Source organism: Pteropus medius, unplaced genomic scaffold (genome assembly GCF_902729225.1).
Source record: "Pteropus medius unplaced genomic scaffold, Ma_sr-lr_union100, whole genome shotgun sequence".
NCBI classification, from domain to species: Eukaryota; Metazoa; Chordata; class Mammalia; order Chiroptera; family Pteropodidae; genus Pteropus; species Pteropus medius.
This window is the reverse complement of record NW_024349799.1, coordinates 16,023,517-16,040,802: the sequence shown is the minus strand read 5'-3', so window position 1 is coordinate 16,040,802 and position 17,286 is coordinate 16,023,517. Positions and strand designations below refer to the sequence as shown.

Sequence of the window (17,286 nt, the reverse complement as noted above, 5' to 3'; positions counted from 1 at the left end):
AGGCAGGATAATGAGATGATGTTCTTTCCCCTTATCAAAATCCCTTTAAAAGACCACTGTCCCACCTTTTGGGTTGTGAGACTAGAGGCCACCTACAGAAGTTGGTAGCATAGAAACAGAGAAGAAAGTCAACAAAATCTCAGTTTTTAAACTCACAGACTTTATGTTCAAGTGTAAGACTGAATGATGTAGAAAAAAACATGTCAAAACAATAGTCAAAAATAATTTCCCTCGCCTCCACTCTAGAAACGATAACATTTATTAGAGAGGGAAGACAGGCAGAAAGTTTAAAGAGGAAGAAAAACAGCAAGAACTGTGCACCTGGCCTTATCTGAAGTCCAATAAACCCCTTTTATTGGGGATTGAAAAGACCTTGATTCCTAGGCAACGCTTAGGCAAGGCAGCAAGCATCATAGGCAAATCTCTTACCATTATTGTGCAGATTCTATGTAGTCGAAATGGCAGCTTGGCATGTCTAGGCTTGAAATCAGAAACAGATTCTCCCAGCTTCTGAGGCGGAAGGCTGGTGGAAGGAGGGGGGATCTCCTGGCTGAGTTAGAAGGATGCCGTATGGACAGATGAGGATAACATCAGCAGATTGTTAGGGAAGGGACCCTTCTGGACACCCACTCCCACACCACCACTGCAGCCTTTCTAGGAGCCAGACAGAGATGACTCGCCTATTATACTGGAACAGGAGGCCACCATGAAACAAAACAGAGAAGGATCAAGAAGTGGTTGTCCCCTCTCCATTTACTACTCCTTGGTGACATTTGCAAACCTCCCTTAGCAATAGAGAGGTGAAGAGCTGGGAAGAGCAGAAAGATTCAGATTATAATTGAGTTTACCTGGAAGTGATTATGTTTTTTGCTTCTAGAAAGCTGGGGCTTAAAAAAGAAATTTAGTCCATAGAAAAATAAAGGAAGTTATATATTTTTCCAAACCCAAATTCGTGCAATTGTGAAATTTTAACCTTCTTTTACAATAGTGAAAAAATTGGTAAAACTGGAACATCCAACAAGAACACTTGCAGTATTATGTAATCACTTAATGTTTACAAATACTATACAATAACAAAAATATTTATGATATGTTAAGTGAAGAAGCAGAATACAAAAAATGTATGTCTTTTTTATTACAATGATGTTTAAAATAAAAATCTTAAAAATACAGTTGAAATACAGTTTGGGAAATAAACACACAAAAATATTAAGTGACTATTTTTGGGTAAGAAAGCTGTGGGCAATTTTTATCTTCTTCCTACTTTTTCTTCATTCTCCTCCATGAGCACATTTGTCTGTATAATGAAATTTACATATTTAAATATATATGTGTATATATTATTTTAGGCGTGGCTTGATCCATGGCTTAGAGCTTTGAAGAGGTTGGAGAAAAGAAGGAAGAAGGTAAAAGGGAATTTTCCAGGCTCTTTTGAACTCTGTCCTGCTGAGTGACTGAGTGGGTCATCAGTTGTCTCCTTCTTCCTCCCTGGTAAGTAAATATTGGGTGATGTCATGGACAGAATGAGCCAAGAAATGATGGGCCATGATGAATGGGTGACTCTAGAGGTTCATGTGAAATACAGGAAAATTAATGTAGTTTAACTTTTATGTCAGTGAGTCTCAAACTGTGATTCTCAGATAGGCAATATCAGCAATGCTTATTAGAAATGCAACTTCCCTGGCCCCACCCAGACTTACTGAATCACAACTCTTAGAGTGGGGCTCAGCAAGATATATTCTAGCAAGCCCTCCAGGAGATTCTGATGCCTGCTAAAGTTTGAGAACCATTTTCTTTTTCTAAGTTTATTTTATTTTTTAAAATTAAGTTTTTCTAAAATAAATTTTTGATTTTGAATAGTTTTAGATTTATAGAAAAATTGCAAGATAGTACAGTGAGTTACATATAATCCCCCTACACCCAATTTTCCCTGTTATTCACATCTTACATTAATATGGTACATTTGGAGAACCACTCTTCTAATGAATAATCACTGAAGAGCTTGCTTTAGTCACTAGGGTAGGTATCAGTCCAGAGGCCAGAAGGAGCTAAGGGAGATGCTTATCAAAACCATCACCTCTGTTCACATTTGAATAAGACTTTAAGATGGATTATTTCATTTTATCCTCAGCAGAAGCCTTTGAAATACACCGATGAATTTATCTCCACCATATAGGTGAAAAAAACTGAAGACTAGAAAGATTAAATGATTTGTCCAAGAACACACAATTAATAATAACTGATAATTATTGAACTTTTCAAATGAGCCAAGTCTTATCGTATCAATAATATGTCAACAACAAATATATATTATCTTATTTAAACCTCACAAAAATCTTGTAAGATAAATACCACTAATATATCTTCATTTTATACACAAGGAAACTGAAGAACAGAAAGACAAATTTACTCTTGGACATACAGCTTTAAATAAAGAAACTGTGATTCAAACCTAGGAAGTCTGACTATAGGGCAGGTGTACATCACCATCAAGCTATTGAGTAAATATGATGACTTTGAAATGTATCAGTTTGCCCAGGCTAAAATACATAACCCAAAACTCCCTTTTCAGTATGTTTCCAGTTAGTATGGGCCACAACACAGTTTTTGTGGGAGATTTGGAGGACAGAAATGAAGCAGAAGCTATTCTGTAGCTGACATATGTTGCAGCTTATCTGCTGCCTCACCTTATTGACATGAGGAAACAGCCATGTATGTAAATTGCTTCACCTTCCCCCAAATCTTCCTTCAGCTTCTCTGACTCCTGGGCCAGGTGTGGGTGTTTAGCTATGTGCAAAGAGCCTTTGGCTTTTGCAGAACACCCACACCATCAACATTAGAGGCAACAAGAACTGACATGGGCTTTGGTCAGTCTTCATGGGCTCCAGTGCATGCCTCTGAGTTCCAGCTTATTCTTGCCTCCCTCTACTTTACACCCATTTTCCATTCACAACTGTCTGCTCTGTGGACTTCAAGCTCCAGAGTCAGATGTGAAGACAACAGCTTTCCAGAAACAGTTTAACCAGCTCTCACAATTATGTAAGATAAATTCCCTATAATAAATATATACAGGCAGTCTTTACCTTGCATTGTAATGCAGGAAGCATGGCAAGCTGAAACCATGCAAAGCAATCTTAATAATCAATGAGAAAAAAATCAATAAGCATGATTCTTCTGTGACCTTTACATATTTTGGTCAAAACATTAAAAACTCTCTATTGTCAATTAGTTATAAGTATACAGAAAAAGTACATAGTTACAAGAACACAGAAAAAGTTATGAGTACATAAAAAAAGTAAATCTAATATTTATTTAGTACACTGTTACTTAAAACATAAAAAACATTGAAAATTAAAATGTTTTATTTCTTTGTAAAAAACTTATTAACAGTGCTTGCTTTCTCATAGTACAACTTTGACAAGAGCAAGCATCTTTTCTATGGCTTTGTGAACGGTCATACTCCTTTCCAAGTTTGGATCACCTTCTAACATTTTATTCTTCGAGTTTTTAATGACATGAAATACATCTGAGAGCCCTTTTTATGTAAAGCTTGTTTTGTTTTTTAACCAGCATTATTTTCTCTGGAACATCTTCATCCTTTTTACTTTAATCCTTGGAATCTGGGTGCAGATTTCACTGCAGCATCCTTATCTGCATTAGCAGTCTCACAAGTTCAGCTTAACATTAATCAGTTCACGTTGATCTCTGAAAAGATTAAACTATCTATTGCTAGCGGTAAAGGTTTTTCTTCAGTCTCCTTGTAATTACCGTTTTCTTTCAATGTGGCTAGTAACTTCCCATGCTTTAGCCTGAATCCTAGCCACACTGATTAAAAAAAAAAAAAGTTATGTTCATCAATCTAAAGTACAAATAAATGCTCCGTTTAACTGCAAGTGGCTTTCTGTTTCTAATTTAAACTAAAATATGAAGTGATTTTGCCTTGTTTTTTTTTTATATATTTGCCAAATTTTTTCAATGATTCATAGTACAGCATCATGTAAGTTGAGGGGGACCAAAGTTTTGCATGCCAAAATACACATTTTGGGATACTGATTTTAAGCTGGTTATTAAAACACAAAAGACTTGATAAGAACTTTTGACTCTCTCCCCTTAACTGCCTAAAGGAATTCAGATAGAAAAACCTGCTAAAGAAAGGGAGCATTGCTTAAGGATCATAACATAAACCTAATGTGACAGACTTCCCTAGGTATCCCATTGTTTTGAGTGGCCCAGAAAGAATTTATCACATGTTTGCTCTTTCTCATCTACTTGTAAATTGCCTGCCTTCCCTTTGAAATCATAGACTTCTGCCTTCCTCTCCTTTGTCCAGAATAGCATATAAGCCTCAACTGCCAATGCCTCTTTAGGTCTCATATTCTTATGGTACCCACCGATCACCACCCCATGTACATCCATAATACATTTTGGACAGTTTCTTCTGTTAATCTGTCTCATGTTAATTTGATTATTAGCCCAGTCATAAGGACTTAGAAAGATGGAAGGAAAATTATTTTTTGTGCCCCTACAGGGTCTGGGTCTCTTCCTATTTTTGCTTGTTGTCACCATCTTCAAATCTTCTATTCACATCCAATTTAACTTTTAACTGTTTCGCTTTTCATTTCTTTGCTTCGGTTTCATCTTTGTTGGCCAAATTTCTTTTTTTATTTTCCATTTTTGTACAATGTCACATGGGTTTATCACTGGGAGATAAGGAAGAAACACAACTACATACTTTGCTATCTGTGAGTGAATGGAATAACAGATACACAATAACCAATTACCAAAAGACTTTGAAAGAAGTGACATGATTAGTCACTGATAATGATGTGCATCTATTATTCACATGGTGATTTGTGGACTAAATTGCTAGTAATGAAGTTTTAATTTAGGCTATTACTCACAGGTAGTATACTGTGGTAACAAATTAGAACTGTTGGGGTACTGATATTATTTAATCAAACCATGATAACTGAAATTCGTGAATATTGGAACTGTGCAGAGTGAGGACTGGCTATATGTTTGTGCATGTGTATGTGTGTAATCTTAGCTACAATCTCATAAAATAAGTGCACTGTTCCTTCATAACAGTCTCTGCAAAACCTCAAGGTAGAGTAGGAATTACCTAGAAGAGATATGTGGGCATAGCTTTTGTCTAAAGTAGGGAAACACCAAAAAAAAAAAAAAGATTAATAAGAAACCCACAAAAATTTTTAAATAACTATATTGACAGGACCATTGCCAGCTTGGTTTCAAAGGGACTAAGACCATACAAAATGAAAAGAGGCCTGTGCACACACACAACCCAACCCCCCAACTTCTGCTAGCAGTAAAAAAGCTGAGAAAACTATTCAGCTGAAAATACACCTACCTTTCACGGAGCAGTGGATGCAGTCAAGAGTCATGAAGAATTACATCCTGGCCTTAAGTCTTAATCAAGGAATTACCAATTTATATGCAGCTGGATTTCAGAATTTCTATGGACCATTGACTCCTATATGCCTCCTATTTTCCTCCTTTTTGAATGGGAAAGTCTATAGCAGTTATCCTATGCCATTGTATGTTGAGTATGTAGAAGACAGATAAGTTGTCGCTTTACTTCACAGGTTTTCCCATTGAGAGGTATTGTACTTGAGAAACTAGATCCAAGGAGATTTATCTTCACCTGGATCTGATTTAGATCATGGCATTCTAGACTTTGAGCTGATATTATAACAAGTGGAACTTTTGGGGATAACAGAATGGTGGATTATCTTGCATGTTTGAGAAATATAAATAATTTGTGACTAAGGGCAGATGGGAGTGGTTTTTAGGTATATCCACAAAATTTTGCCTACTTTCAAAAGGTGAAGGCTAATTTTTCTTACATTTAGTGTAATACATATTGTGGAAGTAACAATATGTGATTTCTGAGAGTAGATCATAAAAGACATTGAAGTTTCCTCTTTTTCTTTCTCTCTTGGATTATTCACTCTGGGGGAAGCCAGCTGCCATGTTGTGAGGATACTCAGCAGCCCTATAGAAAGGTCTATTTAGCAAGGAACTGAGACCTCCTGCCAACAGCCATATGAGTGAGATATCATGAAAGGGAATTCTACAGTCACAGTCTAGCTTTAGGTGACTGTAGCAACGGTTGACATCTTGACTGCAACCTCATGAGAAACATGAGCCAAACCACTTAGCTAAGCTTCTCCCAAATTCCTGACCCACAGAAACTGTGTGACACAATGTTTATTGTTGTTAAAAGAAAAAGATTCTCACTGGATAAAAAAAGAAGCGCATGCTTCTTACAATAAGTACACCTTAAATAAAAGAATGCAGAAAGAATGGAAGTAATGCGAAAAGGTACACCATGCATTCAACAACAACAACAAAGAAAGCCACACAACCTAATTAAAAAATAGGCAAAGAACTTGAATAGACATTTTTCCAAATAAAACATATGAATTGCCAATAAAATCATGAAAATATGCTCAACATCATAATCTTTAGAGATACGCAAATCAAAACCACAATGACATATCACCTTACACCCCTTAGGTGGCTACTATAAAAAAAAAAAGAACAGAAAATAACAAATGTTGGCAAGGATGTGGAAAAACTGAAACATTTCTGCATTGTTTTGGGGAATGTAAAGTGGTGGAAAACCATATGGTAGGTAGATCCCTCAAAAAATTAAAAACAGAATTACCATATAGCCCAATAATTTCATTCCCGAGTACATAATCCAAAGAACTGAAAGCAGGGTCTCAAAGCGATATTTGGACACCCATGTTCATACCAGTATTAATTACAATAGCCAAAAGGTGGAAGCTGAAGTGTTCATCAACGGATGAACAGATAAGCAAAATGGGTGATATATATATAAAGGAATATTATTCAGCCTTAAAAGGGAAGAAAATTCTGACACATGAATGAATCTGGAAGATTTTATGCTAGGTGAAACAAATCAGTCACAAAAGAACAAATATTGTGTGATTCCTCTTATATGAGAGACCAAGAGTAGTCAAATTCATAGAGGTAGAAAGTAGAATGGTGGTTGTCAGGGGCTAGGAAGAGGAAGAAGTGGAGTTTAATGGATATAGAGTTTCAGATTACAAGTTGAAAAGAGTTTTGGAGATTGATTGCACAATGATGTGAATGTAGTCAATGCCACTGAACTGTACACTTAAAAATTATCAATATGGTAAATTTTATGTTATTTTTATCACAATTAAAAATAAAAAAGAAAAATTTTAAAGGAGAAAATCAAATAAAAGTGGCAAATAGACCATTAAAAATAAAAATGGAAAAATGCTTTTGTTATCTATTTGCTAATTAGACCACATGGTTAATTTGAATGCTTAAAAAAGAAACTGAAGTTGTACACTGATCTTTAAAAGGGAGGGGGATACACCATGCAAATGCTAATAATAACAACAATAGAAAAATTGGTGTAGCTATCTTAATATCAGATGAAGTATACTAAAGATAAATGAGGACATTTGGTAGATAAATAAAACATTCAACTATTTGGACAAGAAAACAATTCTAAATGTCTATGCTCTTAATAACATAGTCTCCAATAGAGCAAACAAAAATTAATTTTCAACTAAAAGTGAAAATAGACAACTCTACATTCATAATGGGAGGTCTTAATACACCTCTTTTCATAACTAAAGAACAAACAAAAAAGTCAGTATAGATATAAAAGATTTCAATGACTAACAAACTTGATTTATTTAACATTATACTCAACAACTGCAAAATACAAATTAGTATATATTAGGCAGATGAAACATTTACCAAAATTGAGTAAAGTGACAATATTCGTTTTAAATAAATGTTATTTTAAATGAATTTTAAAGTATTTAAATATATTGAGTATTTTCACTGACCATGATGGAATTAAAGAAGGTTAACTAAAAAATCTCTGTATGCCTGAAAATTTTAAAATACATTCTATAAAATCTGTAAGTCAAACAGGAACTCTCAATGGAAAAAAGAAAATGTTTTTAATTAAATGATAATATAAATATGACATTCCAAAGCTTGTGAGATGTAACTGTGCTAAAGGAAAGTTTAGTTTTAAATGCATAAATCAGAAAGGAAGAAAGGCTAAGAATCAGTGTTCAAAGAAGCCATGTCAAAAAATTTTTTAAATGACAGATTAAACCTAAAGAAAATGGAAGAATAAGATAAGAGCAGAACTTAATGAAGTAGAAAGCAAACACACAATAGAGAACATTAATAAAGATAAATATTGGTATTTTGAAGAGACTAATTGCTAAATCCTTGGCACAACTGATCAAGAAAAAGAGAAAAAGTTTAAATAACCATTATTAGGAATTAAAAAAGGAATATCACTATATCATCTACATGTATTTTTAAATGATATTACAAACAACTTTATTCCAATAACTTTTACATTTTGTTGAAATGAGCAAATATGAGAAAACTAAAATTTCCCAAAATGCACGCAAAGAGAAATGGAAAATCTGAATGGTTCTATACTTATGAATGAAATTAAATCAACACTTAAAAACATTCTACAAGTAATTCTTGGCCCAGATATCTTTATCATTAAATTCTACCAAAATATTTAAGAAAGAAACAATGCTAATTTTATGCTAACTTCATCTCTGGGCCTCAGTTTCCTCATCTGTAAAAGGCAGGTGTTGAACCAGCCGAGCTGTGTCTGCCCTTGATCTCTCTCTTTTAGCCCCTTCTGGCAGGCCCTGGTCTTAGGGAAAAGTTGAAGACCTTTGGCTTTCATGGGAAAAGATTTCAGAATTTTGTGGTTTTGTACCTATTGACCATCACTGGATGATTGGGAATTACCTGTTCTCTATGCTTTATAATTTGCTATGGATGTTGCCATCTGAGCTGAGATGCGTTCTCTTCCAGTGGTCCCATAATCCCCACAACTGTCCTTTACTCCCTGAGGAGCACAGGAAGCTTAAAATTGTCTTATAAGATGAACCCCAGTATTAAGGGCACAAAGGGTCATGAGTGTAATATTAATTTCACAAACTCAACTATCCAGAACCTGAAGATTTACTCTTTTAAGCATTAAAACTTTATTTTCACTATCTTGCTTGGAAATCATGCTAAGTATATTATATCTAGTATGTCTTCGTAAATATAGGTTAACAAGCATACATTCTTTAGTTTTTTTCTTTAGCATACAAGGTCATAGTGATGAATATCAGTTATTGTAATATCAGAGAAGCAATCAGGAAAATTAAAGTACATATACTTATTTTTTCCTACGCCGACTAAATTTTCCAATTTTCTATGATTTTTAAATTTTTGTCTGCTTTAAAAAAAATCTTCTCTCCTCTCTACATTTCAGGCTGTTTACAGTCCACCTTAGGTATTGTAAATGTGTTTTCTTAGAAGCAGCAGATCCCTTTTCCTAATGTGCCGCTTCTATTTTTCTGTGAGTTAAGAAAAGAGATTATCGGTATATTAATAGTGTGTGTAAAGTAGGAGTAAATAAAGTCCACTGAAGATAAAATAGTTTTTAAGTTGAGATATTAAGCTATGCACACATTCTCTCCCCCTTCATTCAAGCAGATAATAGGTTTTATGCTATTAGTCTCAGGGAGAATTTGTGGCTCCTGTTGAAGAAGGAAGGATTGAGAGAGATGAATTTCCTCTGACCAGGGTTTTTTATGAACTGGGCTCTTAAACTTGGATGGGAAAAATTTACATCTTTATTTTCATTAACCTGTATCTGAAATGTGGCATTTCCTTCAATTATGAATGTAGGCAACAAACTACTGTTATATTAACAGTACTTATGCTTTTGTCATCAACAGAAATCAGCTATTTTCATATCCTATTATGGTTGTTGCAATATGTTGAAATATTGTTTACAATTATCACTACTTCAAAAGTATGAAGTTATTAGATCAATCACTAGATCTTGGTATTCAAGTTTTTAAAAAAGCCATACATTACTATAGCATAAGTCCTTTAAAAATATTTTGATAATTATACATCAATATTTCCCCTGGTCTGGTGGAAGGAAAAAAGGAAAGAGCAGAGAAGGCTGTGAGACAGAGAGGGAGCACCGAGTCCTCAGGGAAGAGTGCTGCTGCTCACTGCGTCCAGGGACATAGTCCCATGTCACCGAGTTGGGAGTGGAAACAGTTGACAGAGCCACTGTGTCCTGCAGGGACAAATACCTGAGGGTTTGATACCCACCCCCCAAAAAAGCTCTCCCCAAACTGTGAATAATGCATGGGAACGAGGAATCCCTAAAAAAGCTTTCTATTTCTCATACAACTGAGTTTGGGAGCTAAAGTTTGTGGCAGCTACAAAGGCTCTTCTAGGCATAGCTTCAAGTACAGGATTTCCGTTCATTGTAAACATAAACAGCATGAAAAAAGTTAAATACCTGTATTCAGGTTGTAAGATCTAGCATAGACTTGCTGTGTATATTGTAATGTTAAATGAAAAATAAAAATAAAAACTCCCCTTTGTATTATAGTTATGCAGTCTCATATATGACAGTTGAATAATTTTTTTAAAAACCCTCTAATTGGACCTTTGATGAAATTCCTGAAGAGTGGCAATGTTTCTGATTGGGGCTGACATATAGTCTGTGTGTGTGCCAGAGCTGGGAGAGGTCATGTGTAGTTACGTCCTGTTCATTTGCTGTCTCACCAGTCAGGGGACCAAACTGGGACCCCAGACATTTTTGCACTGAGTCCAGTCACCGCTGCTTCCATTAGAGCCTACACTGGCAGCCTCAAGGACAAATTCAGCTGTCTCACCTTCTCCCATTTCTCCATTCCAAAGATAAATTCTCAACTCATGGTCTGAAAGACAGACCAGGCCAAAAGCTTCTTCCTCTTCCTTTTTACCTTGTCTATAAATTCTCTTTCCAAAATAAAAGACCCCTTTGGGGTGAGAAGGAAGACTAGTTTTGCCCCCGCTCAACTCTTACAGAGAGCTTGCTTCCCCTCCTCACGCTTCTCTTACTCTGCAGGGAGAGGGGGTAGGGTCTAAAGGAGAGGTAAGGGTAGTGTCCAACTTTTTTGTTATTCTTTGAACCCTAACCTATTCCTTCTACAGCTGGGCCTAGTGTGGGAAGGAGAGTCTCAGGTCTTAGCTTGTCAGATTGTGCAATGGACCAGCTGACAGGTGAGGCAGGCTCCTCTTACCCCCCAGATAGTATGAGCAGTTCAATGGCAACAGCTTCTTGGTCTTAGATGGAGATGGGGGAGGGCTAAGCCAGTGCCTCTAGGTCCTTTTTTATTTATTTTTTTAAATGCTAGTTTATTTATTTATTTTTTCATACTATATATACATATTTTTTTAAACATTTTATTTTTTTATTATCCACCCCCCCCGCCCCCCGCCCTGGTCATAGGTCCTTCCTCCTCACCTCTGTGCCTTAGCCAGCAACAGGGAGGCAAGGTGATAGACAGGAGACCTGGGTTCTAGTCCAATATCTGCCAGTAAAGCACTTCTGGCCCATCCAAGTCTCCTCTCCACTGTAGCCTTAATTTTTCCATCTTTAAGACAAGTGAGTGAAACTAAATGAACTTTTCCATCTTTTAATGGTCCCTGCACATTATCAACATCCCAAAAGATAACAGTCTTTACTCACAGGCCAAGCAACAGGCTCCATGGGGATAAGGGGCCTAATCCAAGGCACACAGTCAGGCAGAGGGAAGAGAGGATTGGAATGCACCTATTTAGAATCCTAGTCCATTCAACTGCATTGTTTAAGGCTAAACCTCACCCCAGGAGCTCTGCCTCTCTTCTAAAAGTTGGGTAGTCTTTGAATTAGGAAACATGCAGAGGGAGAACATTCAAAGCCCGGGAAAGCCCAAGACCTGCTGCTGAGCTAACAGGCAGCAAGGAAAGGAGCCACAGAAGTTCATCACCAGGCAAAAGGAAGCCTAGAGGCCCAGTCAGAACTGTGAGACTGGCAGATAGAAAAGAGTAGGTGATAGGGATGCATTAGGATAAGAAAAAGTAGCTATTAGGATGGCTTGCTTGTTCAGAAAACAACGTACCAAGTATAGTCCTATTGTTGACAGAGAAAAATGCCATATTAGTTAAACATGCAATCAGCTTAGCTGCGAATAGAGGCCATCATTTAGTGACAAGTACAGTCTATGAGAAACAGTCTGGGAAGGGGCAGAACAGGGGCTTGCCCCAATCTCTGAATGGTCAAAGGGAGGTGGATTTTATAAGCTTCCATTGGCCTCTTCAGGCCTGACATCTTGCTTCCTAGTACATCATGACTGTTGGAGGAGAGATGGGGTTCAGAAGATAAATAAAATTGAGAGACCACAGTAGTGGCCAGGAGATTTCATCTTTCTCTTACTTTTTAAATTTTGAAATATTTAATAGCCAAAGAAACATATGTGATATATGTGTACTACTGGTGCTCAAAGATTTCATCCCCTGTTTTATCCAGAGGTAACTGTAATTCTGAATTTGTCCTACAATCTTTTACTTTTCTTTATATTTTCCTACGCATAATATTTTTCCCCAAATAATAAATTGTTTAGTTATGCTTATTTTTAAATTTAACAAGAATATATTTATTCTATGAATTTTTTTCACTCATGTTTCTAAACTTCATCCATGCTGATGTGCATATAGTTCATTCATTTGTACTATGTATAGTATTTCATTGTGTGAATATATCACAATTAATTTATCCATTCTTTTTTTTTTTTTTTAGGCAAAGCAATTCTTGGTTGACCGCACAGATGGCAAAGACTTTGTCAACTTACAATTCCTTATTTATTTATTTATTTATTTATTTATTTATTTATTTACACCTACCGCACCTGGTCTTCCTAGGTGGTCTCCCATCCAAGTACTAACCAGGCCCGACCCTGGTTAGCTTCCGAGATAAAATAGGATTGGGCTTGTTCAGGGTAGCATGGCCACAGACAATTTATCCATTCTTTTGTCCACAGGCATTTGGATTCTTTCCAGTTTTTTGCTGTTTTAATGTCTATGTTTCTTGGAGCCCAAGTGTAAAAGTTTCTCTGAGGTACATACCCTGGAGTGGAATTATTGGGTCAAATTGTTTTTGTGAGTGGTTGGACCAATTTATGTTCCATTCATCAGAGTTCCTGTTACGTCACATTCTCACCAAGATTTGGTATTATTCTTCCACTTTCTAGCAGGATCCCTAATTGTGGGTGTCTCTGCTGGTGACCTTGGAGATGGGAGTAGCCAGAGCCTGTGGCTTTACTAATGTCACATTGAACATCCTGAGCCATTTCTATGTACCATATATTCATAACTAATTAACACTGAGTACAAGGGAGGAGAGGAAATGAGTTTAGGTATAGACTAGGAGACGTGGGGTCTTTCTATGTTACTATCAGAATCCCTGGATCCTTTTAGAGAATGAAAGCAGATTGGTTACTTCTGCCCTAACCCAAGGCATACTGAAGCCTGATTCCCTAGGGTGACTGAAGATGCTTAATTAATTTTCTTCCCTATTAGCCCCCTACTCCCTTTTCTCAGGTGAACACTCTACCTCCCTCCACTTTTTCTTCCACTAAGTTAATATTTCTCCAAATGTGGCCCACCACCCATCAATGTGAGAATCAGATGGAATGCCTGTTAAAAATGCAGATTCTCAGACCCCCTCCTCAGACAGAATCCGACTCTCTGGAGTGCAGCTCAGGAATCGCCTGTTTAACAAGTTCCCCAGGTGATCAGTGTGCACACTGAGGTTTGAGAGCTGCTGCTCTAAGCACTGCCATCAGAGAGGTCAAATCGAGTTCATCTCCAGGCGGATTCAGACACTCTCCCAACAGCTCCTCCATAAGAAACAGGTTGAATTCCATCTTCTCGTGACTCCTCCCCTACTTTCACTGTCCCCCAGGACAGCAGGGATAAGGAGACTACTTAAATTGTAGCATCTATGTGTAGATGTGCACCTTAGCATTGCTTAAAGTAAAGAGAAACTGAAAAACGTCTGCCTGCCAGTAGAGTTCTCGTCAAATACATAATGGTACATCTTTCCAATGGAATGCTACGCAACTATTAAAAGTGACTCTGTCTTTATTATAGTCTCCACTTTCATTGAATCTTTTAAAAAGTATGTTAAATTTTACAGTTTCACTGTTTGAGTTTTCTATGTAAGTAGGCGTTATCTTTATAATCAGAAAAATACAGTACAATAAAACACAAAATACAGAAACACTCAGAAACTTTGCTGGATGTTTATAAAGAAGCTGGTTTCGATAATTCACTAAATCCTGATAATAAAAATCTCTTCAAATTATCAAAGGAAATACTACAGGAAATTTTTCCATATCTGAGGGACTTGAGTTTCCGGATTGAAAGAGCTCACCAAAAGGCTAGCATAACAAACAAAAAACAATTTTGCAGATATTCGTCATCAAATTTCAGAAAACCAAGAATAAAAAGATCCTGAGCACTTCCAAAAAGAAAAATGGAAAAACAGGCCAAAGACAAAGCATCAAGAATCAGAGTGGCATTTGGGCTACTACCAGAGGCATTGAATATTAGAAGACCATGAAGCTTTACTTTCAAAACAATGGAGAAAAAAGATCTCCATATCTATTATAAATAGCCTAGGATAGGTTATGGTAGAATAAAAACATACCGAGACATGTAAGGGCTCCAGTATTTAATTTTCCAAACACTCAATCTCAGACTACTCCTGGAGGATGTGCTTTAGCAAAATGAGGATGTGCAACATGAAAGAGGAAGCCATGCATCCTGGAAATGGGAATTCTAATCCAGGGCACTAGTGAGAGAAGCCCCCACAGGACCCAGTTAAATCAAATTGGGGCAGAAGAAGGGGGCTGAGGGATAGATGCCTCCAGATTAAAAAATTCAAATGGAACCAACAGAGTTCAAACTATGTTTGAGTATATGGAACAACTATTCTCAGTCGTGTGACAGTCTTTTGGAGCATTTGAAAAAAGTAATGAAATAGAGATAGGCACACAGAAAACCAAGGAAATGAAAATAAGACAGCTGATAAGTTCAGAAAAAACAAAAAGTTGGACATAGAATACTGGAAGTCAGCACAGTGCATAAAATTGATAAACTACGAAACTGTAGCATATGCATATTATTTAAAAATAAAGAGAAAAACAAGGGAAACAAAGTTAAGAATTGAAAGTAGTTTCCTCTGGGGAATGGAACAGGTACATGGGTAAAGGACTGTTGTATTTTGCCATAAGCCTTGTAGCATAAGCCTTAGTTTTTGGCCTGTTTTTCGTTTTTCTTTTTTTTTTCTTTGAAAGTGTTTAGGATCTTCTCTATTCTTGGTTTTCTGAAATTTGATGACAAGTATCTAATTGCCTTTTGTTTGTTGTGCTAGCCTTTTATTGAGCTCTTTCAATCTGGAAACTCAAGTTTCTCAGATCTGGAAAATTTTCCTGTAGTATTTCCTTTGATAATTTGAATTTAACTATATATACTCATTATTATTATAATAAAAGTTGGAACACTCATACACTGCTGATTGAATGTAAAATGATGCAGCATTATCTTTAAAGAGTTAAACGGAGTTATCATATGACCTGACAATTCCATTCCTAGGAATAGATTCAAGAGAATTGAAAACAAGTGTTCAAACAAAAACTTGTACTGGAATATTTCAGCACTATTTCCAATAGCCAAAAAATGGAAACAACCCAAATATCCATCAATTGTTGAATAATTTAAAAGTGGTATATCCACATAGTAGAAAATTATTTTGCTATATAAAGGAATGAAGTATCGATACATGCTACAACATGGATGAAACTTGAAAACATTACCCTAAGTGAAAGGAGTCATACATGAAGGATCACATATTATATAATTCCATTCATAAGAAATGTCCAAAATAGGCAGATTCACAGAGACAGAAAGTAGATTAGTGGTTTCCTGGGGCTGGGGGAACATGAAATGAGGGGTAACTGCTTAATGGGTACAGGGTTTCTTTTGGGGATGATGAAAATGTTCTGGTGATGGTTTCACAACATCGTGAGCATATTAAAACCTACTGAATTGCACTTTAAAATGGTCAAATGGTGAATTTTATGTTATGTAAATTTTATCTCAATAAGGGACATCCAATTCAAACTGCCTTAAACTATAAAAGACATGTGTTCCCAGTTTAAAGTATTAAAACACACACATGTGCATATTTTCCCCACCACTCTTTCAGGGCCTAAAACCCACTGTGCCCCAAGACTCCTGCACACAGAACCTGCAGAGGGGCTGGGAAGGACAGTATATTGTTGTGGTAAATAGGTGCCTGAGAATCAGACAGTTGGGGTTACAGCTCTGGTTCTGCCACTAATTTGCTGCAAGACCTGCAGAATTCTTAATTTAATTCTTAGTTTCTCATCACTAAAATGGGGTAATAACAGTCCCTATCACATCCTATTTGGTGATTGTAAAGATAAGAAATAACGTTTTTAAAGCCCAAGCACAACGCCTGGCCCACAGTAAACAGAGTACTTAGATCTTAGTAAACATATAATCTCACTTGGTAAACACTTAGCTATTTAATATTAGTATTAGATAACGCCCTAAACAAGGATGTTTTGGGAACTCCACTCCTGCTCCCAGAATGAGCAGTTTAAGCATAATGGAGCAGAGCAGGTAGAAGGAGAGATTTCAGGAAAATGCAATACTAATATTTTTTAGCGCTTACTAGGTGACAGGCCTATTCTAAAGCCTTTCTGCGCATGAGCTAGTTTTCCTAGCCTACCTGGCCCGCCTGCCGGCCCTGTTTTGGGGAGAGGTGCCCTTGGGGCCAAGGATTTTGGAGGCCGCGACCCCACCTTAGCAACTGGAAGGAGGTTGGCACGGGCGTAGAATTTGGGGGTTGGTGGGGTTGGCTGCCTCAGTTGGGACTCAGTGGTCCCGGCCCACAACAGGGATCCAGCCCACGGCGGGAGAAAACGTATCGCAGCCAGCCCGCGGGGAAGGTGGGCTCAGACTTCTGTTCTGGCCGCCTGCGGAATGTCCCGGGGGATGCCTGAACCAAAAGGACAGGGAAGGGAGCGGGGTATTGAGGCCAGAGGGCGCTGTGACCCAGAGCCCGGGGGATTCAGGGGCCAGAGGAAGCGGGGGTAGCCTCGGGAACCAAAGGGAGGTGGAATCCATGGGGCAGCTCCGCGGGGCCCTGCTCCTACGGGACCTCCCCTGACCCTGATTGAGCCCTGCCCCTCCCCTTAGAGCCCACAGTCTGGGCTCTGCACTAACTCTTCCTGTTCATAGGGCTCAATTTACTCCCGTGCCTCCCCTGATAATCTGAGATTATTTGCAAAACTGCATTTTCATTTA

General features: G+C 37.3%; 1 pseudogene; it reads right to left on the bottom strand.

Annotated features, from left to right (window-relative positions):
- Positions 1–12,785: 12,785 nt before the first annotated feature.
- On the bottom strand, positions 12,786–12,904 carry LOC120621318 (uncharacterized; annotated as a pseudogene).
- Between the last annotated feature and the right edge of the window lie 4,382 nt (positions 12,905–17,286).